General features: G+C 42.5%; 1 protein-coding gene and 1 pseudogene across 10 annotated transcripts in view; one reads left to right on the forward strand and one right to left on the reverse strand.

Moving 5' to 3' along the window:
• The window catches only part of St7 (suppression of tumorigenicity 7), a 257,335-nt gene that overhangs the window by 75,641 nt on the left and 155,308 nt on the right, over positions 1–26,386 (reverse strand). The window lies entirely within an intron of this gene.
• Positions 370–7,776, forward strand: LOC105744045 (annotated as a pseudogene).

Below are 26,386 nucleotides of genomic sequence, written 5' to 3' on the forward strand. Positions count from 1 at the left end.
ACTTCGACTAATTCTGCACGCTACCTGGATCTGAGCAACCGCCTCGCAGACAGCAATGTGCAACTCGAGGCCCATGGTTGAATGCCTCGCAGCTTGGTCTTCTAAACGTGTATCTTTTCTAATTATCAATTATTACACTCTCTTTAAGTTAAAACAAAGAAAAAGGAAAAGAAGATTTCTTGAAAGCAAGCGCCAATATTCAATTATTTTCCCAATCTTGAATAACTGTATCTGTTAAGCGTTTACCTATGCCATAATGCAGCTGCCTGGACAGCTGCGGCCCCCAGAGAGGGCCCAGGGCGCCCTGGTGTCCTAGGTAATGCTCAAGGGCTGATCAGTCGCTACTGAGCACAACTGAAGCAAAACAGGATGTCAGCAAACTCTTCAGGATGAGGTTTTCGAAACAAAAATAGCCGGCCGGGGAGATGGCTCAGTAGAAGAAGCGCTTCCCTGGCAAGTGCAAGGGCCTGCGTTCAACCCCCAGTTCCGCAAAAAAATCCCAACAAAGATTAAAAAAAAATCTTAGCAGAGCTGGACAAAGAAAAAAGAAAATTACTTATGCAGAACCAGTCTTCAACAACTCATCCAGGGGCTAGCAGTGCGCTCTCCAGGCCCTCTCTGAACAAGGACTTCCGGGATCATGCTGAGCAGCAGCATACTGCAGCCCAGCAGGAGGCAGCCTGGCAGCACACTCACCACACTCAACTGGCTTCTTCGGAACTCAAGGCTCTGCTCGGGGCAATTCTATTCTTCCATTTTACTGCGCCTTGAGCCAGAATGAAGAAAGTGTCTGTGATAAAAGTGACCGCAATTCCCAAGGCCAAAGCTACTCATCCACTGCTGTACAAGCTGCCTTTCAGAAGTCTGGTGAACTTACATGCTTCTTGCTTCCTTAAGAAAGTCCCTACCTAAGAAAGGAGTATGTAAGCGAAAGCGAAGAGAAGAGGAGCACGGTGATGGGAGCGTGGAAGCTGTGTCGCTTGAGGAGCTGATCATGCTGCCCAGGACTACAACTTTTTGTGACATCATTTAGTTTTTAGCTCTAAATCTGATGAGCCACATAAAACGAGGCTCCATCCCAACAAGTGCGGCTGAGAATATCATCTACAGTTAGCTTTCAAGAGCCATTTCTAGTACTTACTTAAAAAAAAAGATTCTTTTAAAAAGTTAATCAGCTTAAACTCCTATTTGTATTTTATAAGACTGCATGTGGTATCATCCCTTGGATTTAGGGTTAGCATACCATGCAGAAATATGCTTTGTGAACTAACTAGTTTACCCTGTTGGCCATTTTACAAGAAAGTCCAAAGACTAAGGTATTAACCGGTCTTAATTTCTTTTATAAATAAACGTCATTGTAAATGATGTAACTAAATGCTATTAAAAACAAGAAATGTAGTGAGCGCAAAAAAACCAAAACAAAACTGTACCTGTTAATCTGAGCAACAGATTTGATGATAAAAATAGGTAATATAACCATTGTTAATTAGCTATTCCTGTTTTGAAAATCTATAACATGTATTGTTGTATGTTACCGTTTGTCTTTTTTCTATTTGTTTTTGCTTCTGTTTTTACTCTTCAAAATAAAAATAAAATTTAAAAAAAATTTCAAAACATAATGGCATGGTTTTGCTCTTTTTATGGCTATGGAATAGTCCATGGGTACATACACTACGCCTTCTTTGTTCACTCATCTGCTGTTTGTCATATAAGCTAATTTCCTATCTTGGGCACTGTGTGTTCTCCCGCATGAACATGCAACACAACCGTCTGCATATTCTATTGCATGCAGACTTCAACATCTTTGGTTACATTCCAAGGAGTGATGCAGCTCAATCAAATGGCGGCCCCATTCTTAGGTTTTGGAGGAATGTCCACAGTGGCTGCACTTACTTACACTCCCACTAGCAGTGTAGAGGGCTCTGTTCTTCCCAGCATCCTCACCCGCACTCACTGTTTCCTGTACTCTTAACGATGGCCATTCGGACTGGGGTGAAACGGAACGTCAGTGCACACGTGATGTGCATTTTCCTCATGACTACAGATGACGCACGTCTTTCCATATGCGGGTTTATCAGCCATCTGTACCTCTTTTGAGAAGTCTGCTCAATCCATTTGCCCATTTGTTGATTGGGATTTTGAGTTTTTGGTGTTAAATTTTTGAGTTCTTACGTATCCTGGATATTGACCCTCTGTCAGAAGAGTAGTTGGCAAACATTTTCCCCTCCTCGGTAGTGGTTGGTGCCACCACTACACAGAACATTTTTATTTGGTGTTGTCACATTTGGTGACGCTTGCTATTCCTTCCTGTGCTGCACATGTTCTATTCAGGAAGTCTGCCTGTGCCACAGGCTTTAAGAGTTTCACCTATGTTTTCTAGCACTTCTAAAGTTTCAGGTCTTAGCCACAGGCATGGTGGTGCAACCTGTAAGCCCAGCACTCAGGAGGCTGGGGCAGGATGATTGCTGTAGGTTCGAGGCCAGCCTGGGCTACACAGTGAGTCCAGGCCAGCCTGAGCTACACAGTAAAACCCTCTCTCCAAAAACATAAATAAATAAAAATAAAGTTTCAGGTCTTACACCCATCATTTTGGTCCACTTTGAATTTTTTTTACAGACCAAAAGAGAAACCTAGTTTCAGTCTTGCGTACAGGGACACTCAGTTTTCCCAGCACTACTTGCTAAAGATGCTGCCTTTCTTCCTCTGTACCTTTGTGGTGCTTTGTCAAGAACCAGATGACTGTAGCTGCACAGGTCTGTTTGCTCTGATCTGTTCCATTGGTCTATGCGCCTGTGCTGGGGCTGGTACCAGGCTGGTTTGGTTCCTACACCTTGAAGTGTAATTGGAAATTGGCTACTCCGCGGCTTTCGGCCTTGCTCTTTTCACTTAGGACTGCTTTGCTACTTTGGGTCTTTTATGTTTCCATGAATTTGGAGACTGTTTTCTCTAGGTCTGTGAAGAATATCACTAGTATTTTGGTGGCGAGGGCATGGAATCTGTAGCTAACTTTCTATAATTTGGTCAGTTTGCCAGTACTCATTCTGCTGACTCATGCACATGGGTGGCATCTAGTGTCTTCTTGAAATTCTTTCTTCCCTGTCTTGTAGTTTTCATTATGGAATTCTTTCACCTCTTTGCTTAGACTGATTCCTAGGCATTTCATTTTTCTAAGCTATTGTGAATGGAATTATTTTCCTGATTTCTTTCTGTGATAGCCTATTACTGGTATTGAAAAAAAGCTATTGATTTTTAATGTTTCTTTAGTATCCTGTGTGGCTTTTTTTTTTTTTGTATTTTAGGGAAGGGTCTACAGCATGTTCAGGGTCTCACTACTAGATCAGACTCATAGTGATCCGCCTGTTTACAGTCTCCCAAGAGCTGGGATGACAGGCATGGGCTACTACACCCAGTCTCAATTGCCATCTCAGCGTGCCCTGTGGGCGGGGCTGGCATGGCAGGCCTGGGGATGGAACCCCTGGCCCCTGCTTGCAGGCGCTTTAATCCACTGACTGTTTGGCTGCCCCTCTATGAATTTAGGGCTAGCATATCATGAAGAAATATTCTTTGTGAACAAACTTTTTTTTTTTTTTTTTTTTTTAGCGGAACTGGGGATTAAACTCAGACCCTTGTGCTTGTCAGACAAGTGCTTATTCTACTGAGCCATCTCCCTGGCCCCTAACGTTTTTGTATTTTTAAAGGCTCTTCAAAACTAGTGTGGTGGTACACACCTATAAAACAGGCACTATGGGAGCCTGAGGTAGAACTGTACATTTGAGCCCATCCCAGGCAATTTAGCAAGTTAGTCCTTAGGTTAATAAAGTTTGTTTTTTATCAGGAAGTTTATTAGAAAGGCTTTCCATATGTAATTCCTCAAGAGGAGCTCAAATTCATTGGGCTTTCTTAAACTTTCTAACAACGGTCCCATCCAAGATTTGACTACCTTACTAAAGCTGTGCTAGTGCTTACAAACAGGGTGCCTCCTAAGCAACATCTAGAGAATTACTACACTCAAGTATGACACAGATTTTGATAGACTAGACCTCAGTCTTGTAGTTCTTTCAAATTACTACAAATCACATATAGATTATGGTTCATAGTTCCACTCCCTCATTTTCCATTTAAGTTCCAGAGAGGAGATTTGCTATAGTTGTGGCCCAAGGACATTTAAAAATTACTATTTTATCCTGAAAGATGTATCAGAGTTAAACCAAGTCTACGATACATTCCTTCCCAGTCTAACCCTTAATGCTGATGGTGAAGTCAGGCTAACACAAGATTTCATAACAGGAATATCTTCCTGTCATAAAGCTCCATGTTTTTTCTTCAGAGCCACACAAATGACGTGCTCCTCGTATACCACTGGTGTCCTACGCAAAGAAAAAGCGTCACTGGGGGGAGCAAACGCACGACAAACTCCAAGTGCACTGGTGCCTTTGCAACTGATGAGACCTGGACTGTACTCGGGGACAGGGGAGTTTGTGCATCCGGGGGAGGTCATCTTCCTGACTGCCGAGAGAGGATGACACCCGGTTCGCAGTACACACACAGCTCCAGACACAGGACAGACCTAAGATGCTTATATGATGCTGACATAAGAACAGCACATTTTTCAAGTGGTGGGCAACATTTTTCCAATGGTGTGACTGGTTTCCTTCTTGTTTTTAGTTGTACAATACCATATAGGCTATCTCTATTTATTTAAAAATAATGTACAAAACAGTGACTTGGTGCCAAGTATACTGACTTAGGCTTATAACCCCAAGTTGTCAGTAGGCTGAGGCAGGAAAATCCCAAATTTGAAGTCAGTCTGGGAACTTAGCAACTCAGTAAGAATCTATCTCAAAATAAGAAATAAGAAAAGGCTAAGGCTTTGGGTTCAATCCAACGGGGGTGGGGGGTAGAGAGACAGACAGATAGCAGAGAGAGACAGAAAGAGACAGAGACAGAGAGAGACAGAGACAGAGAGAATACATACACACAAACAGGGAGGGGGAGAGAGAAAGACAACTTGTTGACATAATTAGCTTTTCTATTAAGAAAAGACTCCAGCTTCCACTATCAAGCTTGAATGAAAGCATGCGATAAATATAGAGGCCTGTTTCCTATAAGCTAAGTCATTCTAACTAAATCTTTAAATTCACTCACTATCTAGCATAGTTCTGTTTATTTATTATCCACTATCTCCTCCACACTGGTAATTGCTTTCTCCTGGCAGCAAGAAATCTATATAACCCGTTTTGCCCAAATATTACAGTTCACGTAGAATGGAAACCCTACTCGCCTACGACTCCTAATACCGACGGGAAGACACGGGGCGGGCCAAGGGTAAAACCACAGCTTCGCTTTGGCATCGTTTGGCTGTCCTCAGTTCAAGCTGGTTTCAATGGAGGAAACTGAGGCACGTCTGAGGTTAACGTTTCTGAGGCCCTCAGATGTGGGGAGAGGAGAGCTAACTTGGTGGAGCTGAAATGCTCCATGGACATAATTTAGAAGGACAGTCTCTCTGCTTGTTTGCAGCTAACTTAGAGGATAAAAATAGCAGTTTAAACTTTCACACTTGATCTGTACCTATTTAAACCTGTTATTAGTTTAGCCATCCACGCATTGTTCCTTGAGTGAGAAGAGCAATGGGAAAATTCCTACATATTTTAAGGCGGAGGTAATTAAGTGCATGCCTCAGCCAGATTCCTACCGAGGTCAATGAAAGCTTACCCTAATTAAAGTTTATAGAACTTGGCCTGTGTTACATTCAAACAGCAGATATTATTTTGTTATAGTTGCAAGTTTGACATTATTTAATTGCAGTTTCAAATAAAAGCATAAATAGAAAATAGAAAAAGACACTCCATATTGTATGGCTATAATTTTGTTAGTGAGTTTTACTGACATGTTGGACTATGAAAGAAAGGAGTGAATTGTTCATTAGAGTCCTCAGAGGCCCATGAGAGTTCCATTTACACGGTTAACTATGAACGCAGCCTTGAGGTGCTTAAATGTGTACTAATAAGAAAATACCATTTTCGGAACCAACTCAAAGGAAAATACTAACTGCACCTATGAAAGGTCCCAAGAGTAACACACGACCTGCATGGGCGGGAGTTAAACCACCACTCGTTCCCAAGTCTTCACCGAGCTGATGCATGGCCGGAATGCATCCACGACTGAGGACCAAAGAGCACTCTAACAGGCTCAGTCAAAAGACTTTTGACCTCTAAGACTCAGACAGCTAGAGGGTCATCTAAATAACTACCTACTTCTGTCAAAATTATGTTCTGTTCATTCTAGACGGAACTTTGCCTTAAAATTTTTACTGCATGAGCCGGGGATGTAGTTCAGCGGCACCGCACCTGCCTGGCAAGCACAAGGTCCTCAGTTTGATTCCCAGTACAACAACAACAACAGCAACAAAAATCAGTGAGTGAGAGAAGCTCCTAGCAAAGATATTAGCAGTCTAGAACGTCCTCTTCTGCTTGTTTTTCAATCAAAGACAAAAGTTAAAGACAAAACAAGTGGAATTCTAGGTAGAATTTATAAATCCTCAGAAATTCCATTCTTTAATCACTGTTCTCAGTGACAATTTTTTTTAGCTTACTTTAAGGCACCTAAGAAATTTCCTTGGACAAAACTCCTCCACCTCGATTTAAACCTGCTGGTGCTGCCCCACGATGAAAACAAAAGCCCATATAAGGGGAGCTGGGTCTTCATGGACTGAAAACTTTCTTGAGAAAGAAATAATCAATTGCATGTTATACTTTAAAAAAAAGAAACTTCCTTCACAAAGATCTTGTAAGACTACTGATTTATACAAGGAATTTTCTCCTTCGAATTGGAGAAGGGGTAGCAAAGTGGTGTTCATTCTGTTTCGGGCGAAAGTAGGGTTGATACCTTCCTCTAGACTCATGATAACACTCTGAGTAAATTTTTTTTTCTTTCATCTTAAACAGCTTAATATGGGACCACGTGCTAGCCCTGAGATCATGAACAAACCCAAGCAGTTTGACGCCTGCTTGGATGGCTCAGAAGCAGGCCCGCAGACAGGAGGACCATGTGTATTCTCCCTCTGTGACGGCCTGGCTCTGTTCTCCTGTCCCAGGGGTGGCCTCAACAAGCAGCTAAACACAGTGGCCAACAACTGCTGGCAGGAAAGACTTTTTATGCCAAAAGCACAATCACTGCATTTGTCAGATACCCTTCCACATTCATTGGGTAATGGTTAATAAAATAACTCAATGTACTCATTTGCTTCTCTGGGACAGAAGGAACACATTCTCTGATGGGTGCCCTACAAGAGGGCCACACTGAAAGTGAGCTACAGCGGAAGGTTTTTTCAGAGCAACAGACAGGATAAGCACTCCGACCCTGGCATCACCCGCACCTGCTCCACCATCACGTCACCTTCCAGTGCCGTCTTTCTTCCCCTAGCCTTTCCCCGGCACCTCTTGGAACCGGTGTCCCCCAGCACACACCACTGAACATTCACCTTAGAAGCGCATGAGTTCTGTTTCTTTTGCAGCTGTTGCTCGCTCCCACAAAACCTGGATTCATGAAGCAGGGCACAGCTTCTCCTGGCTCCCCACAGTGCATATAACAGACCGTTACTCGGAGTTCTCGAGCCGCAGTCCCTGCTCCTATGGAGCTCATGCATGGTACTCCAGCACGTGTTACCACTCTTCATCTTGTTTTCTATCAGGTAACAGATCTTCAAACACTGAAGATTCCGGCATCCAGCTCCGTATTAATATTCGTGACTTCAACACCTACGCTCAGCATAAATGATTTCACTCTACGCAAACACCCTACACCTAACGCTCTAGATTGAGTCTTCTCAAGGCAAGACTTTCTCCACTGTGATTAAGCAGCCTGAGGTCACAGGCAGATTCTAGACCTGACACCACCTAGATATAGTTTACCTAAAACTCAAAAGTGTAACCCTTTACCGGAATATACTGCCCTTCAATTATACCATTAGCCCTATACTAATATTCCTCTTGAATTTCACTGAGACCACAAAGCTCTGCCTTTTGTAATTCTTTTAAAGGTCCCCATCTGTCTCAGCCCACCTGCATTACTCAAAGCTCTTCTAGCTCCGGTGACTTAACAGTCTCCTGGAGTTACTCCGAGCTTTCCAGCTGCTTCTCCTCAGGAATCATGAGTGATTTCTCCTGTGCCAGCCTAGCAATGCTGGAGACAATTAAGACTCACTTTATCTGCTATCTCTCTACCTGCATGTTCGCATTTGATACTGACATTAAATTACATATGTGATGCATAACAATATATACATTATCATATATATGCTAGGTAACTGTCTTAGTTACTTTTCTCAGTGCTGAGACAAAACACCTGACACCCAGCATTAAAGGACGAAAGTTTTGTGTAGCTCACAGTTTGCAGAGGTTTCAGCCCATAATTGGCTGGCTCCGAGGCAGGTTGGCACGGCAGACAGGCATCACAGAGGGAAAATATTTCAGGGTGGGCGGAAGGGAGCAAAGCAAGCAAGGGGTGACCACAGCTTTCTTATCCTTTATACTGTATCCAGGCTATAGGGATTAGAGAGGTGCCAAACCAATCAGTGGACTGATTTAATAATTACCCACCCTTAATCCCAGCATTGTCCCACAAGTCCCTCACATATTCTAGATTGAGTCACCTCTGAAAAAGCCCCACCTATGACTGCATGAGGCTTGGGGCTCATTTAGATGCAAGCCCTAACAATAATGTTAACTATATATAATGCTAGCTCCCAAACTCCTCACACTTTTGAGTTTCAGATCTCCATCAACTACCCTCTTGAAATCTGCCCCTGCAGATAAAATAAGTAACTCAAACTTAATGTGACGTGCACAGTGCTACTGCTTTACCATTAAAATGGTTATTTTCCTATCCATCCTGTTTGCAGTACGTCGTATGACCACCACCAACCTGATCAGGCTAAAATCCTATGCTTGTCTAGGTTTTCTTTGAGTATACTATTTCTGTCGCTCTATTTCTAGTCTACTTAGGAATTCATTTTTCATACAGTTATTGAGCAGTTGTTTTGTTCCAGTCACTGCTCTAGGAGATAGAATAGTAAATAGATACAAAAATTCTTGCTCTCCAAGAAGTAAAATTCTAGTGAAAGTATATGGATTATCATATGGTCATGAATTCTGAGGAGAGTAAGAAAAGGCAGGGAAGGCACTAGGGCACGGCACTGTAGCATGCACAGATGCAAGACTGACAGGGTGACCTTTGGGGGACCGCAGAAGGCAGGGGGCAGTCACAAGGGCACCTGGGAGGGATGTGCGCTAACGCAGAGGTGCTGCGCTGGGAGCGAGGCTGCCGCAGTCCACAACAGCAAGAAGGCCAGCGTGCTGGAGCCAGCAAGCACACCATGGCGATGGGTGAGTGTGTGTCCAGCCACTTGCTGAGCCTAAACTGAGTGAGGTGAGAGCTGCATGGAAGATTTTAAGTTAATGAATATTACCTAACAATGTCTTAAATGGTCCGTTCCAGTTACTGCATTGAGAGCAAGCTGTGACAGGACAGGAGTGGGTGCAGAAAGGCCAGCTAAAAGGCTACTATCAAAACCCATGAGAGAGATGACGCCAGGTTTCAGACCAAGGAAAGATCTGTGAACACAGTAAGAAAAGGAAAGATTCTAAATACATTTTAAAGGTAGAGCCAGCAGGATTTACTCACTCAAATCTTGTTGTTTGTGGGTCCAAACATGTCACAAATCTATTCACATCTCTACTGTCCCCTCCATAAGCTCTTGCTGAGACTGGCTTTCAGTCTGGACCGCCTGCCATACTCTTGCCCCCAACTCTCCACTGTGCCCAGGTAATGCCCTCCAACCTCTGTAGGGCCAAAGCTCCTAGGAAGGCCTCAGTGTGTCCCTAGCAACACACTCCATCTCACTGTTCACGTCATAATTTCAACTCAGCTCTTCTCTGTTAATTGTCAGCAGATGATCTTCTATTTAACTGAGTTAAAAGAAAAAGTCAGCAGAGAGGACTCCCTTTGATTCGTTCAGTTCTATCCTTCTACTACACCCTCAAATTGCATACAGATATATCTTTGTATAACCATCAGCTACACACGCAGTCCCTCTTTTTCGTAGTGTGCTCAGCCTACAGTAACCAAAGCAAAATCAGACCGGATTGCTTAAACAGAAGTGTAGATACTCTCTTAATTATGCAGCTGGAAAGCCCAAGATTCAAATGCAGGCAGATCTGATATCTCTGAGGATCCTCTTCCTTATTTACAGCTTTCCTGATGCATCCCTATGTGGTAGAGAAATACACTTTCTCTCGACTCTTCTTCAAAGAGCACAAATAAGGGTTCTACCTTCATGACCTACTTATGTCTCAAAAACCCCACCTCCAAATACCATTACATTGGAGTTTGGAGTGCAACATTCCAATTTCAGGAGAAAACAAATACTGCCCATATGTTCCTTCTCCCTCCTGTGCTCTGGAATTCGTAACTATATACTCCTAAGGACTTCATTCTAACAGTGATCTTTCATATATGCATAACTTTCACTTTTCCTCGCAGTCTTTTTCCTTCAACATTTGAGCAAGGCCAGGCCTTCTACTGCTTTCCTGTTCCAGAGGTACCCAGGTCTCTTTTCCACTTCCAAGTAAGCTTACTGAAAGCAGTCTACCACTCCAATAAACATGTCACCCCAAATGTAGAGGAGAACACACTATACTCTTTTATATTCTTCACAACTGTTATGTTTATATCTAGACCCCCCGAAGCATCATGCATTCACAGACAGTTTTTAAAAGGTGACTGAATCATGGGTGTGCTATAGGTAAACGTGATGTTCAGAGGCAGGGTCCAGAAGAGGCAGGGTCCCTGAGGGCACGGCCCAGAGGGTATATCACCCTTCTGGGGTTTTTCCCTTTTAGCTCTGCTTTCTGGATGCTATGATTTGAATAGTCTTCCTCTGCCAGTTGCTCCCACCAGCCTTTCTGCCTCAGAGCCAGCTAGCTAGGGACTGAAAATGTGAGCCAAAATAAGCCGTTCCTTTAGGTTGTGGGCACTAAGGGGACAAGACAGGGGACTAAAACAACCTACTGACCATGCTTTCAGTAAATTGCCAATGACTTCTTTCTAATGTTTCTCTGTGACAAATATCACTGAAAACCTAAGTGGTAGATACTGGCTAACAACTATTCAGACCACACGATCACACACACGTTTTCCTCTCGTGGCATTTGAAACTGTTGGTCAAACCCTCCTGAAGTGCTCTCTTGCTGTGGCTTTAATAACACAGCACAAAAATTTCCCAGCCTTTCGCCTCTCTGGTTATCTCTGTTGACTTCTTTGTTCTACATTGCCCTCTTTCTTGTTATTGTAGGCACCCTTCCTTCCCTAATCCTCATTTGTGTCTAGCCAAATCTGGAGATTTAGCCAGATCACCCCAGAGGCCTCTAGGTGGTCAAGGGTGACTTCACTGCTTCAGCCACATGACATGGCCCAGAAAACTTTGAGAGCTGTGACCATACCCATGCCCAGCTCCCAGTCAGCTGCACACTCTGCACTGCTTCCCCTCAGCATCGGGTAGTAGTGGCACCGCCTGGCTGACCAACCAGACTGTAGCCTAGGCCAACAACCTGGAAAGAAGGTCAACCTGGAGGAGGGCAGCTCCAGGGAGCAACAACTCACCAGACCAGGAGCCCTCGCCCCAAGAAAAGTCAACAGCTACTGCAAATGGCAAGAACAACAGCATGGGGTTTTACTACAAAAGTAACTGACTTTGCATGGCAGGCTAGACTTGAAGAAGAAATCCAGTGCAGCACTCACCAAATCTGAGGGAGTTTAATCAAAAGTGATTTGGTGCAGAGGCTAAGTGCTTATGACTGAGGCAGAAAAAACTACAGAATTATTTCAGGGTTTCCAGTGGCACCCTACCATGGTGACTGGGTGGAAAGAGAAGACAACTGCAGAGAGGGTTCAGGCCAGACACAATTCCCGAGAGGTTCAAGGTCAGGCCAAGAAGGACACACCCCCTGCCCTGCATGGTGAGAAATGAGGCAAGCACAGCTTTCAGAGGTGGACGGACAGGAAAGTGCTGTCATTAAGAACAGAGGTCTGGCTGAACCTCTGCCCCACTGCCTATGTCTGGCACAGTGAACAGTGGTCTTGGTGCCCCAGGTGCGGAGGGCTTGTCCCACCTTCCCCTCGCCCACCACGAGTGTTCTTCTCTGTCCAACCCATCTGGTCGCACGCTGCAGCTGGTGATGAGCACAGCTCATGTGTGGGTATGGGTCAGGCTGCCCACCCACCCTACTCTCAAAGCATCCCATGGGGATCACTTTCCCTATCTACCAACATAAGCAAGGACACATCTTGGCTTGGATGGTTGCCACAGTCCAGCGCAGTGATGGCGAACCTTTTAGAGCTTTCAATGATACAAACATCCCGCTACAGCACACACGCCACAGGTTTGCCACTGCCACCAGTGGTCTAGGGTGTACAGACAGTGAGCAGAGTACCGGGATACAGGTGTACTACAGCAGGGAGTGAGGAAGGAGACGAGGACTAGGGCAGAACTGGTCAAGCAAGTGAGCACAGTGTCGAAGTCATGAGATCAGCGCACATGCAAAACACAGAATCCAGGATGACTGTGATTCCTGAGTGCTGTATTTCTCACCTTGTACTAGATAAAACCAAATGGATCAAAAAGCTAGGTATTAAAAGTTACACTAAATCTGCTGGGAAGATAAACTAGGTAAAACTCTTGAAGGCACAGGCATAGGCAAGGACCTCCTGTACAGAACTCTAATTGCATGCAAAGTAACATCAAGAGTCAGTAAATGGAATTATATTTCTTAAAAGGTTTCTATTTCGCAAAAGAACAAACTAATAGAGTGAACGAAGAGACAATCTACAGAATGGGAAAACATTTTGCCAGCTACTCCATGGACAGAGGACTAATATCTTTAATATAAAGAGAACTTAAATAGATTAGATACCCTCAAATAAAAGACCCAATCAAAAAGTAGGTAACTGAAGTGATCAGACACATCTAAAAGGTACAAATAGTCAATAAGTACATGAAAAAATGTTCAGCATCTTTGGTCATTACAGAAGTGCAAATTAAAACAACACCGAGATTGCACCAGTCAGAGCCCCACACTAAACCCAAGAGATCCCTAGAAGTATGCTCTCTCCCTCCAGCCAATACCAACAACTGCCAAAGCCCTGGGCCAGGGGCAGTGGGGCCTGAGAATCATGTCCTACCTCCAGCCAACACTGACCAGCCCCTTCTGGTGTCGCAAGGACCCAGAAACTGAATGTTATGCCTCCAACCCCGGGTTCTCCATAGCACAGGGCAACAGAGCTGAGAATCAACTGACCGACCTGGTTAAAGAAGAGACCCACACCAGAAGGAGTGTTTGCTTCAGGACTGAAGTGATACCCTTCCACAGAGGCCTCGTGATGCAGATCTGGTGACAGAAAGCTGTGGGGAACAGGCTTGGGGAGTGTGAGAACTAAGGCAGGGTCTCTGGAGGAGCCTGGGAACAGACCAGAGGATCACAGGGCCTGTGCTATCTAGTACGAGGCCAGGTTCAGTGGGAGTAATCATCAAAGAGGACCATCCTGAAGAAAAAAGCGTGGTGCCTGGTGACATGTTTGCGCTCTGGCACTGCCAACAGCATCCAGCAGAAGTCAGAGTCAGTGCTCCAAAGCACTGGAGGGCAATGATGGCAAGCCTTTTGGAGCTCTCAATAATAACAATGTGTGCCACAGGTTGCCACCACTGCTACACGTCAACACAAGAGGGTCCTAAATGTCTTTATTAAAACCATAGTCCTCTTTGTTTTGGTAAAGGTCTTTTCATGAGGTGCTCCTCTGCCGGTCACTATCCAGTCAACATATGAGGACACTGTTGTTGAATTTACTGCCATCAAAAGGTAACAGTGGTGGCTGGCACTGGCTTTCTCTCTATGCCAACATCTGGATCTCCAGGACATCATAAACGATACTGTCAATCACTCCTGAAAAACAAGACACTGGGTCAAAGAGTTTGCTAGCCCCAGCAAAAAATAAACCACAATAAAAATCAAAAACAAAATAGAATGAAGAGCCAAGGAAACAAAACCCCCTCAAAACACCCAACTTCCCCCATGTCAGTACAGGAAGTAGGGGAGGATCGTTAGCTACATAGCAGATAGGTCTCAAAGAGCAGTAATGGGGGTAAACTAGTTCTATGAGGCATTTGGTGAATTTATGGAACACACAACTGTAATGACCATAATGAAGCAAAGGATCAGTGATTTCAGAAAAGATGCTAATAAAGCAGCTAGTGCAGCTAAAGAAAGAGGAAAACATGCACCAGCACAGGAAAGAGTGGGAATTCACGAGAAAGTTCTAAACAAATGTAGGAGACTGAAGACCTGATTCGAAGTATGAGCAGCAGAAACAACCAACGTGAAGCAGAGTGTCAAACCTAGGACACTGACTGCAGCTGTGGACAATGAACAATTCATGAGAGACAACGTCACAACAAAAGAACACGAGGAATGGATCCAACAGCTCCTGAATGACTCAAAGACAGCTAATGTGAGAATAACTGGAATTGGTGAAAAATCAGAAGACAGCACAAAGGGCATACGAATTTATTCACACAAGAACAGCAGAAAACTTTCCAGACATGGAAAAAGAATTTAACATACAAATAAGTGAAAATATAGAACCTCAAATAGGCATGATCAGAAAAAAGGAACTCTCTATGCAACATGATAATTAAAATACCAGAAATTCAACACAAGAATTGAATCGCAAAGGCTGCTAGACAAAAACAGTGAATCACCTATACAGGAAAATCTACTAAAACTACAAGAGGTTTCTTAACACAATTCTTAAAGGCAAGGAGAGCATGGAACGAAATATTTCAAGCTCTTAGAAAAAACTTTCTATCTGATATGTATGCACAAAGATAACTAGGATTATACTATTGACTTCTATGGCTTATTGAAAGGAATAATCAATGCTTATATTTTTTCTATACTTTTTTTTTAACCAATTTTGCATGCTTATATTTAGTAATATAAATAGCTAATTTGAAGACAGCACTAGGCAATACAACAATCACTGCTGAATTCCTAATATCTTGGTTAGTGAAATTCACTTCTAATTTTTAAATTTTTTTATTCTCTTCAAAAAATAAAAAAAAATAAGGCAACTTCTTAGCCAGTTGTAGCCTGAAAAATTATCTTTCAAAATGGAGAAATAAGATACTTCCATGATAAAACCTGTCATGATAAAGAAATCCAACAAACTGACACTCAACAAATTCCCAAGGATCTCCTAAGAGGAAACAATGAACCCGACAAGGCTGAAAGGTCCAATAAGATAAATATGTCAGACAGGGCTAGCACTTTAGAGGAGAACGAAAGAAAATCAGCAAAAGGAAACCAATACAGTGACAAGAAGGAGTCAATCCCTATCACTTCCAACCATCATATAAATAGATTAGATTCAACTAACTAATCAGAAGACACAGATCAGCGCAAGGATCAAAAAACAAAACTCCCTAACGGTGTTAGGGTTTGTGTGTAGATGTGCCGTCCAAAACCTTGAAGTCATGGGGCTTTCTCAGAGATGACAGCATCTGGAGTGTGATGCTTGGCTTAAGGATGTGTGATAAGTCAGTCACTCCACTGATCGGTTTGGCATAGCTTTGCCTAGGAGTAAGGATGTGAATGCTAAACTCCCTCTAGAGAAGGTAGCCTACATTCAATAGAAGGGACAGAGTCTTGTGTCCTCTTCCTTGCGGCTTTTGCTGCCTTGTAGGCACCATGCACTGTTCTCTGCCATGCCACCCTACCTTGGTGCCAGCTGATTATGCTTCGAAACCTCTACAAACTGAGCCAATAAATCTGTCTGCCTTAAACTTTGGCATTGGGTATTTTCTCTCAGCAATGATAAAAGTAACTAAGACAGACAGGAAATAATAATCCATGTAACACGTACCTGGACATGAGTAGGAATAACTACCCTATCCTCAGACAAAGTGGGTTTTAAGCTATCATTGATCAAAAGAGGCCAAAAAAGGACATTATGGGAACTGTTCAACAGGAAATGCTAACAATTACAAAATATACATGCACCAAACTGTGGTGCACCCAAATTGATAAAACAAATGGATGGACATGCAAGATGAGAGATAAACATAAATACAATTATAGTGGGGGAGCTCAAAATCCACTCTTACAATTATTGTATCAATTAAACAGAGATCAAAAAAGAAATATCAGAGTTCAACCAAACCTTTGTACAAATGGAATTAATAGACATACACAAATTTTCCACCCAAGCACAACAGAACATACGCTCTATTTGGCAGCACATGGTACTTTCTCCAAAATAGTCCACAACACTAGCGAGTAAAGCATTCCTAAGCGAAAGAACCAAAATTTCACTATGTATATTATCAGATCACGCGGCAAGGAAGTTAGAAATCAACAGTAAAAGAGAACATAGAAACTATCCAAACATAGAAACTGAACAACACTCTCGAATAATAAGTGGATCACAAAAGTAATTATGGAAGAAGTAAGATAGTTCCTAAATGATAGTGCCAGCACGACATACAAAAACTTATGAGACATAATGAAGTAAGTCCCACAGGGAAAACTCAGTGTTGAATTCCCACATGAGCAAACCAGAATGAGTCCAAATGAGTAACTTAATGATGCATCTCAAGGTCTTATCAAAACAAGAATAATCCAAACCAAGACCTTGTACAAGAAAGGAAATTACAGAGATCAGAGTAGAAATAAGTGAAATGGATATTCAAAAAAACAAAAAACAAACAAACAAAAAAATCATGAATTAAAGACCTGGTTCTTTAATAGAATAAAATAGACAAACCCTTAGCCAGTCATACTAGAAATGAAAAAGGTGAAATCACAATTAACACTGCTGAAACCCAGAATATTATTAGTAACTGCTTCACAAACATATGTGTGAAACAACTGAGAGAACTCAGAATAAATGGATGGATTCCGAAGTACTGTAAGTCCTTGTGTAGGACCATGAACTATGAACATCCACAGATACGAATGGAGCCCACGCAATGAGCATGTGTACATGTGAAAACGTGCAGAAGCAGTTCACATGCCTGCCTGACACTGTCACAATTCTGTAGCTGTTTGCGTACTGCGCTTAAAAGTAAAAATAGTTTATTCCCAGTCTTTTGCATATGTGTTTGGTTTTTTATACTTTGTCTATTTGTGTCAAAGATATATAGGACTCACTTTGTCAGTCTTATGAATAAATCTCACTTGTTAATGTTCTCCAGGAAGGGACTTCATTCTTTTTTTTTTTGTATTTAGTACATGGTCTAGAGGGTCTCACCACACAAATCAGACGCATAGTGATCCTCCCATTTTCAGCTTCCCAAGCACTGGGATTATAGGTGCACACCACCACGCCCAGTCTCAATTGCCATCTCAGCATGCCGTGGGAACAGGTTCAGTGCATCATGCCAGGGTTCAAACCCCAGTCCCTGCATCTGCCTAAGCAGGTGCTTTAGTCCACTGAGCTATCTGGCTCGCTCTGAGAATTCATTCCTAAATTAGGAACTTAATGTATATGTGAACTGCCAAAACTGAGACATGAAGACTTAAAAATCTTGAACAATCCAATAATAGACAATGAATGAAATTGAAGAAGTAACATTTAAGAGAAGCCTAGAACCTGATGGATTCACAACTGAATTCTACAAAAACTTCAAGAAGACTTAACACCAATACTCATCAAACTTTTTAATGAAAATGGTAGAAAAGGAGTACTTCCAAAATCTTGTCTCAGAAAGCTAACACTATCTTGATCCTAAAACCAGACAAGAATCCAATCAAAAAAGGGAACTACAAACCAATTTCTCTAATGAACACAGATGTAAAAATTCTTAACAAGATACTGGCAAGCAGAATGCTACATATCATAAAAAAACCACCTACACCATGACCAAGGAGGTTTCTTTAGAGACATGTCAGGATCATTCAAAATATACAAACCACCAAATGTAACTCATCACATAAACAGAAACAAGGATAGAAGTCAAATGATGATCACAGTAGACACAAAAAAGGCTTCTGACAAAATCCAACAGTCATTTGTGATAGAAAAAAGCTCTGAAAAAAACAGGCATAGAAAGCCTACACCTTCACATAATAAAAACCACTTATGACCAACCTACTGCTAATATTAAATAAGGAAAACCTGAAACTATTTTCCTCTAAAATTAAGACATAAGACAAGGATTACATTATCACCACTCCTACTCGACACAGTCCTTGAAACATTGACCAAAGCAACTAGGCAAGATACAGAAGTAAGGATGAAGTCAAAATATCATTATTTCCAGATCATACGATCCTTTATTTACAAGACCCAACAAAAGTCCAACAAAAAATTCCTAGACTGATGACCAAATTCAGCAGGGTAGCAAGATATAAAATAAACAAATACAAATCACTATACAGTAATAATTAACTAACTGAAAAAGCAGTTAGCAAAACAAGAAAAAAAAAAAAGCATATATGTGTGGGGAGCTGTTAACTGGTATCCATTTTATAATAGTGTCAGCCATTTTCTTAAGTTTCTATTCCCCTGCTGAGTTAAGTTTATGGTCCTTCTCACCTTGCCCAGTCCCTGTGACTCCCGTGCTATGCCCCGGGGTGGCACCTTCCCCGTTGCCTAGATACCTGCTGACCCCAACAGCTGAGACTTCCGGTCATAGCCTGGCTGTCTAGTTACTTGTGCCTTTTACCCACCGACGTCATTTCCCTGAGCCTCCACTGTATATACCCAGCACCTCCCCTGAATAAACGAGACTTGATCAGAATCCTGTCTTGTCTGCATTTCTTGCGTCTCCTGTCCTTTGTCCCCTCCTCCATTCCCCGCTCCTCTCCCAGGTGACCTTTGTTGACTGACCCGCTGGTTTGGGACATATATGTATGCACATATATGACAGAGACAGGGTTCTGCTCAGTTACTAAGCTGCCCAAACGAGGCTTGACCTTGTGATTCTCATGCCCTGGCCTCCCAGTGCTGGTATAGCCAATGCGTACCGCCTCTTCCAGAACAGACAGACAGACAGACAGACAGACAGACAGACAGACATGTAGTTTACCACTTTTAAGGAAGGTGGAAAAAAAGCAGAATTAAGGCAAGAACAAAGAATCATCAGTGAGAAGCTAGAACCTGAAGGTCATAGGAGCAGGACATTGCTTGGTCTGCCTCTGGCAACTCGAGACTATTCTGTGTGCTGGAAGGAACACCCGAGAGAAACAGCACTTGCCTTTGGGAAGTTCCAAATTTAGTGAACTTCAGTGACTCTTAAGAGTTTGGCTAAATAATAACAATAATTTCTTTCTGCTCACCTAACCTTAACGTCTCTTTTTGATAAGATCACATAAATAAGTGGTTAGATACAAAAACTGAGAAAATAAAAATGTGTTGAAATTAGGTCAAGAGAAATGGCATTACAATATTTTAAAATCTGTATGTATTCTTGAGTCAGGAAGCCTCTACAAAAGATGCTCAGAAATTGAAAATTCCCATGAATATTTATTTTTCTTATAAGGATTTTTTTTTCTTGCTGGCTCAGGCTGCCTTAAGGGTGGGTCTGGTAAGGCATGGGGAGCTGGGGATCAAACTGTGGTCCCCTGCGCCTGACTGTGTTTGCCCCAGCAGAAGCTTAAACAACTGAGCTAACCTGCAAGCCCCTCTTATGAGATAAAGATTTGTTAAAAATATGTTATAATACAAATCAACTCTACTTAAAATCCTTACATAAGCAGGTATGCATTTGTATGAGCCAAAAAAGCAAGCTGGAAATTGCAAGTGTTAATCTGCTCAGTGAGAGGGGATTACGAGAGAAGCAGCAGCACTATAAATTCCTCGTTGACTTGTTACCATAGCACCAATTAATTTGTAATTTAATAGTATGTGTTAATTACATGACAATACTATGTAAATTTCATAACTGAATGTCAAGTAGATAACAATATTTATTATGGAAGTTATTGAAATGAAAACTGAAAATACTTACTAATCCTCACTTGAAAATCCTGTAGATCATGAAAATGCACAAAGGATACAAGCCCAAAGCTGGGATAACCAACTATGGCTTTTTCTGCTTACTTTAGAGTCAAGAGTAAGGACTGGAAAGGATAAACAGACTGTTGAGTTACAACCAGCTTCATACACAGACAACTTGCAATATTGTGGGAGACTATCAATCTCCACTCCTGAGAAATGAAGCTTCTTGCCTTGGAAGGACCCTAGTCTTTACTTCAACCCTACTCATGGAGATATGCAGATCTGGCTATAGTGAAGCAGATGTTCCCTTAATTGGCTAAAAGAATGTGAGTGAGTCTAAGCTGAGATGCCAACATGTCTCGCTGCAGCACAAGCAAGAATTGTTATTCCCTCCTCCCCCGAGCAAGAGCCTGTGAGATGCCGGGGCTAAGACATAAGACATGAGATGCCATCCCAGCTGAGGCTATGGGACTCAGAAAGAATTGTAGGTCGTTATGGTTTGTGTCTAGTTGTCCCCACAAAGCCTCGTGCAGTCATGGGGTGGTCTTCCAGACTTTGTGCTTAATTCATGAGCCACTGGGATTTTGGGCATGAGTGCTACACCCGGCCAGAAGCAGAGAGCCTGAATGCAACAAAAGGGAGACAGACTTGCTCTCTGTTACCCTTACTCCCATTTGCTCCTGCTCTCTTTCGCTTTTTGCCGCCACCATGAATGGCTGCCCTCTGCCATGACCAGCTGCTCTCTGTCATGTGCCGCTCTGCCTTGGGGCCAGCTGACTATGGACTGAAACCTCCACTGACTGCGAGCTGAATCAACCTCTCCTTCCTTCACTTTGGGTGTCAGGTATTTGTCCCTGCAAGGAGAGAAGAGTAACTGAGACGTTCCTTCCTAGCAGTCAAGGGGCCTGGCTCGCACATCAAGCTATCTGTTGTACTGTTGATTACAGGGCTTTTGCGCCTGGTGCAAAACTGCTGCCAGTCCTTATGGAAACTGTCTTCAAAGTTTCTTTTCCATAGTACTCTGCTACAACCCCAACCCATCTATCTCTCTGACACAAATAATAACCGTGAGTTTTTGCACTCATAGTCCTTTGTTCCAAAAAAGCATTGGGTCATCCCAGAGCTCCCCAACTACAGAACTTCCTCTTTTTGTCTCTAAGTTGCATCCATGTGCCATACTGCTAGGCGAGAGACCTGAACCCTCCTCCACGGTGGTTTCAGTAAGTTATGAGTACAGTTTTAGGTTATCTTATGACCAAAGTCTTGAGTTATGATCCAGATGCTGGCTGCTTGTGTGGTTTCAAGTGGAGACTCCCACTAGCAGAAAAGCTTATGCGAGAGTACGTAAGCACCAGCCTGAGCCCGGATGCATGTGTTTGTGGACATGATTTCTGGTCAGTACTTCTTATAATCTCTGTGAAAACTGCTATCAAAATGGCCCCAACAAAAAACTAAAAAGGCAGCCAAGGAAGGAAGAGAAGGTAAAGAAAGCACTCACAACAAAAAAAAAATTAAGAAAACTGGAGAAATATGAGGGTGGTGGTTGACTGATCTTGCCAATATGTGCACCGTGTCGACAGTCCTATAAATAAGACTTGTACAGGGAAGCTAGTGCTGCGAAGGGTATTACTCTGATTGTGTTAGCAAGTTACAAGCAACAGTATTAAATGAAGTAGAAAGGCTCTTACTAGTGTGGGTAAATGAGAGGAAGGTGGCAAGGTAAAGCCTATCTGAGTCGATAGTTTGTGAAAAAGCTAGGGTTATAAATGCAGATCTTGAAAAGGATAATCTATCAATGAGGGAAAATGGTAAAACATTTCATGCCAATAAGGGATGGTTTCACAAATTAAAGTGAGAACTGGGGTCTGCAGTATAAGTAGGCATGGTATAGCAACCAGGGCTGATAAAAGGGCTGCCGAAAATTATATACCCCACTTTGAAATGACGACGAGGAGAAATGACTTTTGCTCTCATCAAGGTTTCAACTGTGATGAATGTGGCCTTTTCTGGAGGAAAATACCCAGGAGAATGTACACTACCCAGGAAGAGAAGGAAATGCCAGGTCACAAGCTTATGAAGGCCAGGATAATCTTCCTGCTACTGTGCCAATGGGAATGGTGACCTCAAGATAAGCCTTCTCATGGTTTATCAGATATACCTCTATGGTGTCCAGAAAGACACGAAACCATAAAGAATAGGCCGGGGTCACATGGAAATCTCATGCAAAAACTGGGCAACAAGAGTACTTTGTTGTGAGTGGATCAGGGAGGCTTTCTGTCCTACCGTTAAGAAATATCTAGAAGACTAAGGTTTACTACTCAAGGCTCTGCTCACCCACAAGATTTGGAAGAATGGGTTACAGAATTCCGTGGCTCTCAGTTGAGTTCCTCCCATCTAATATGACTCCTCTGCTGCCCTATGGACCAGCAGGTTATAGCTGACTTTAAGAAGCTATCACCCAGGAACTGCTCCTGAGGTGCTCCCCCATGATCCCAGACACAGAGTTGACCCTTGAAGAGTCCTGGAAGGAACACTACAACATCCTTTCCTGTGTGGGGCTGAGAAATCCTCAGTTGATGTCTTCCTAAAGACACTGAGATTTTCCTGCAAGAAAGTGTGACCTGAAATTATGCAGAAGAGACACTTTGAAGGCTGTGTAGAGGAGCATGAGCCTTCAGTTCACACTTCACTGATGACACTGTCACTACAGCAGAGTCCACAGGCCGGCAGGCAAACAGTGGTGGTGCTGAGGAACTTGTGGAGGAGAACTCAGCAACTGTCTACAGAGAACTTCAGCAACTTTGGGCTGAGCAACAGAGACTGGCAGCTGAGGAGCTGTGTGAAAAGGAAGAGGAGTATCAACAATCGGTGCAGCAGAGCTCCCCTTCTGAAATAAAGGAAATCCTGAGAAGATGGACCGAGCTATAAACTCGGACAAAGAAGACTCATCCAGACAGAGAAAAAGCCAACTGCTGTATTCACTTGCTTGGTGACAAGGTCATGTCACACTACAGAGCTGTGTTAAAGAAAAGACAGAAACAGACAACTTTAACCCAGTTTTAGTATTGAAGAGGTTGAGACCCAGTAAGCCGCAAGTATGCCTGAAGTGAGCCAGAGTCCTGGTGTTATGGAAGGGGGCTCTCCTTCCAAACAGTATCTACCTCTCACTTCATCTTCCCTTCCTACATGCCAAAGATGGCAACCTGAATGGTGAGTATAGCACAAAATGTTTCTGGTTAGTTGGACACATTTTATAACTCTTTGAATACAGTAGGAAAATCATTGATGTTTCTGGTAAATTATGCACATCATATAATACTTTTCAATTAAGTGGTACTTTGGGAACTTCAGAATGCTTTCTGGGTATTTCCATTATTTCTTATGGGAAAAAGTCCTGACTTGGAATCAACTTGAGTTACAACCAGCCCTCAGAAATGAACTGAGTTTGAATGTCAAGGTACACTTGCATTTAGTACTGATGCCTTAGTAGGATGAAAATTTATAACTGTATCAGTGTGTCACCAGTTATCATGGGTTAAACTGTGTCCCCAGAATACATATGTTGAAATCTTAAGCCTCAGTCACTATCAATATGACCTTAATTGGTGAGTGGGTTTTTTGGAGACATAATCAAATTAGGATGAAATTTTAAAAACATCCAGCATGACTGATGTGCAAAAGAGAAGACAGAAATCTGGATTTACAGATACAGAAAAACTGGAAGACAGAGACTGAAGCTAGAAAAGGTAGACAAGGAAAGGAAGGACTCTTTCCAAGAGACGTCATGGGGAATATGGCCCTGTCACAGCTTGGTCTTGTGGCCTCAATTCATTGTGAGACAATAAATTTTTGTTGTTTGAACTACCTAGTTTATGCTTCTTGGTTACAACAGCTCTGGGAAGTGAACCTACCTGGTTACTCACAGATCTGAGTTTAAACTCAACTTTTAAATAAGTGAAGTTTTTCATCATCATATCCACATTTTGCTATTTCTACCCTATTGTGCATTATGTTTTGTAGTCGCTATTTCATTCTTTTGAAAGTGCTCTCATAGTCTTTATTTCTAAAGTTTATATTTAGTATAAGAAAATGAAAATATTTATTACCATAATTCAATATTGGATAAATATACAAAATAAAAAGACAGCTATAATCTGACTGCTAACAGTTTTCTCTACCTTTCAAGGTGTCCTCATTACTAACATAACTGACTTTTGGGTATGATTAGGGAATCCCTGGAAAAGCCCCGATAACTTTTTCAGGGGTCCTCAAATCACACCTCCTCCTCCTCTTCCTCCTCTTCTTCTGCTTTCTCCCCCTCCTCCTCTTATTCTCTCTCTCCCCTTCCTTCCATGGAAAACCTTTATTTTGTACCCCTTTCACACATCATCCAGATGAACCATGAATTCTACTCGAAATTATTTTCATAGTAATTTTGTTTCGTTTTTACTCTTCCTTTCTCACAACTACATACAGCAACACTCAGAGGCTGTTGTTGGGTGATACCACAACAGGCTCAATGAGGCTAGAGATTCTGCTCTCTTGTCTCGCTAGACACTGACGAGATCTGCAAAAGAACAAAAGTAGCATCATTCATTCCACTAACTGTAACAACAGTTATTGAACAAGAGCTATTTTTCATATAAACGTCGTCTGCGTTAATATGCAATGCATTATTATTTGCCTTTCAGCTTTTCGTTGGCACACATGTGCAGCACACAGCAACTGCACTCGCTGTGGTGGGCGGGCACGTGCACAGAACACATCTTCATTCTGCTCACGCCCCCTTCTCTCCTCCCCCATCTGCTAGTCCTCTTCTCTCTTGCAATACAGATATAATGCTTATTTATTAAATGATTTTTTTTATTTCCCAATTTTAACTTCTAAAGCAGTAAATGTCAATAAATTATTGTCTCACCTCACCCATTCAAAGTGTAAGGGACCCTCGATCATTTTAAAGGGGTTCTGAGACCAACAAGTTTCAGAACCAGTGGTCTATATTAGCATCTTTTGATTGAAAAATGGAATCCAGCTATTCCTACTGCTTACACTTTTCCTTTTCACTTGATGACCCAATAGTGGCAAGAACAGCCACAACGAGGACTTACTGTTCATGAAATCCCGTGTCAAGTGCTTGCCATGAATTATTCCGTTATATCCCTTACCAGTGCTACAAGCTGAGTACTAAGATATCAGGACACTTCTGACACAGCTGATCAACAGGCCACTCTCAGGAATACTCACTAGCTTTGTTATCTTTCACAAGAACTTATATCAAGCGTTGTAAGGAAAATTAAAAGTTTGTATTTGTGAAGTGCTTCAAATAATGTCTAGAACACTGTGAACATTACAGAATGTTTGTCAGCAGTTACATGGAAATTCAGATTCTGAGATTGAATGTCAGGACTGACAATAGACACTGTAACACTTTCAGCAATTGTGGGAACTGAGATTTTAGAAGAACTAAAACAGCATGGTCTCCCAAAGTTAAGTGAATAAAATGTTTCAACAAGAGTGTGATGCTTTAAGTCCTATGGGAGGCCAGGTATGGAAAGAAGGTAGTGATAGAGGAAGAGTGAACAGAAACAAGGAAAAGAACTCAAAGACCGGGGGGAAAAAAAAACAAACTACAGAAAGTAGGGAGAACAGATGATAAAGTCAGGGAGCCTATGGCTGACTTTCAGAGGAATCGAGGGACACAATGACCCAAAAGCATGCAGGAAAAGCAAGGGGAACTACAGCCCATGGCAGGCCTCCTTCCTTTCTCAGCTCTTCCTCCCGAATTCCAATGAAATCCCCAAGTTCATTTACCTTTCTTGCTCTGGGCTTCCTCTTAGGTAAAGCACCCCCGAGAAAGTGCTGATCAAACCTATATGTGTTTTACATCACCTTGTGGCCTTGTGCCCATCAAGCGGAAGTTCAGACCACAAATAGATACAAACCCAACATCTACCGGGAAACAGACCTCAGAATTCTCTAACCTCGTGGTTCTTAACGGAATGGCCACAACTACTACCACCCACTCCCTTATCCTGGAGACACTGAGCAAGGTCTGGAGACAGCTGGGGAGTGACAGGAACACAGCCTGCGATTGGCATTAGTAGGTAAAGGTCAAAGATGGTGCCAAACATCCTATTGGCACAAGACAGACTCCCTCTGGTCCTCCAACAAATAATTATTTGCCCAGATTATCAATAGTAACAAAGTTAATAAACCCTGTTCTACATCAAACAACCCCTGGAGGGGCTGGAGAGATGGCTCAGTGGTCTAAAGCACCTACTTGGAACAAGCTTGGCAAAGCACAGGGACCGCGGTTCAATCCCCAGCACCACATGCC

Source organism: Octodon degus, unplaced genomic scaffold (assembly GCF_000260255.1).
Source record: "Octodon degus isolate 3935 unplaced genomic scaffold, OctDeg1.0 scaffold00213, whole genome shotgun sequence".
In the NCBI taxonomy this organism is placed as follows: Eukaryota; Metazoa; Chordata; class Mammalia; order Rodentia; family Octodontidae; genus Octodon; species Octodon degus.